Consider the following 2,210-nt stretch of genomic DNA (forward strand, 5'->3'; position numbering starts at 1 on the left):
GATCGTTATTACTCCAAATTCTATGCCTAATCATGATTTTTTGGGAGACAAATTGACGGAGCAACCACTTCTACTAACCTGCACTGGACATCTCATCTGAACCCCATCACCTTATTACTTTCATATAATTAATTTTTATTATTATTTTTTTCTTGTTGGGTTTAAGTAGTTGAAAAAATATTTAACGTTATTTAATTATTTATTTAGTTAAATGGAATTTTTTTGGTAGGGAAGGGACTGTTTTTAATAAACTAATCACTATTTATAAATATTTTTAATATTTTCGGTACATGATGATTTATAATGTAGTTACAGAATTTTTTTATATTTTATTAAGAAATTTCGAGTAATTTAAAATGTCGAAATCACTGTTTTTAATAATAATTTTTTTGGTAAGGAAGGGATTGTTTTTAATTAATCACTGTTTATAGATATTTTTACTATGTTCGGTCCATGGATAAGTTATAATATCTTTTTTATATGACGGTCTATAGTATAGTTATAGGGTTTTCTCATATTTTTTAAAGAAATTTCGAGTAATTTAGAATGCCGAAATCAGGATTCTAATAATTTGTTGCACGTCCGTATAAATATTGAAATAAACACACTAAATTATTCAAAAAATTTTGAAAATTTGTGAGAGGTCCTGTATTAACAAAAATGAGAGTTTTATTTTGTTTATGTTTCTTAAATATATATATTTATTTTTCAAACAATCTTTACAATTAATCCAACGGTTGATATATAGAATACAATAATTCCAAATTTTGTTCCACTACTTTATATACTTATTATTAGTTAGCTGTGATGCTTTTCAAAATAATGATGGAAATTTAATTTATTAATGACGTGATTTATTACAACATTTATATATATAAAGGGTGATTTATAATGAGAGAAAAAAGCTAGGGATGAAGATTGATATGATCAGACGTGACGGATTAAGGAAATGTGATATGTATGATTTTAATTATAATTTTAGTGTAAACTTTATGAATATTTATATATATATATATTTAAAAAGATTATTCGAATAAAAAAGTGGGGCCATGATGTTGATGAAAACTATATAGAAAGTTTGCATGAGAAGCCATTTAAGGATACCGATGATGTTGTTGGAAAATATTATCAAAGCAAATATGTTCTTTAGCTAGCTAGCTAAGTACCAAAATATATAAATATATATATATATATATATTAATATATGTGTCCAAAAATACAACAGCTTTATTCAAATATAAAGTCTTATATTGTAATATTTATATATATATAGCCGTTATAATTCAAGTGAAAAATGTAAAATGTGTCAATTTTTTTTTAACTAATTACTTAATTGGTAATGTTTTTGTTAAAATTTTCTGAAAATGTACTGGCCAATTTAATTAGGATTTTTCGAACTTTAAGGACTTAATTAATGTAAGGTCTAGTTGTACATAAGAGAGAACACAAAATGGAACCAAGATTATAGATGATGAAAAAGGAAAATAAATTACAAAACTATTTAGAGATGGCAATTTACAGCAATAATTGTCTGTTGGGATAAAAGAACTGTGTATAATATATACAAACATTTTTTTCCCTGATTTATAAGTCAAAGATATTTACTTTTAAATTTATTATTATAAATATTATTATATTGCAAGTTAAATATATCATATCAATTTTGATCGTGTGTCCTGATAGAGACTTTATTTTGAGATAAAAATTTATAGCTAGGTTGCTTAACTTTATACATATTTTTTTCTTCTCTTCACACTCCTTTTTTTAACAAATCTCTCTTAAATATAAAATTTCGATATTTTCACACAATCCCTAAGCAAAATTTAGTACTAAAACAATGATGTAGTTAAGTTATATAATAAAGTGCTCTTACTGTCAATATTCATTGAAAAATGGTATTTTTGATAATTTATTGAAATAATAATTTTCTTTTTCTTTTCTTAAAATTTTATAGTCACGACATTGTCAACGCTATAGACCTCAAACATTTTGGTACCGACCTCTTATCTAGTGGAGGGAATAGTTGAAAATATCTTGCTCTATAACGACGAGCAAGATAACTTTTTATTTTATATATATAATTTTAATTTATGTCTTATTTTACTAATTAATACAAATGTATAGCGTTGATATTGTCATAGCTATAGACTTGTTAAAATAATTGGAGGGAAACAAACCGACAAATAATTGAAGGGAAGAACTCACAAGCA

Source organism: Humulus lupulus, chromosome 5, assembly GCF_963169125.1.
Source record: "Humulus lupulus chromosome 5, drHumLupu1.1, whole genome shotgun sequence".
NCBI lineage: Eukaryota > Viridiplantae > Streptophyta > Magnoliopsida > Rosales > Cannabaceae > Humulus > Humulus lupulus.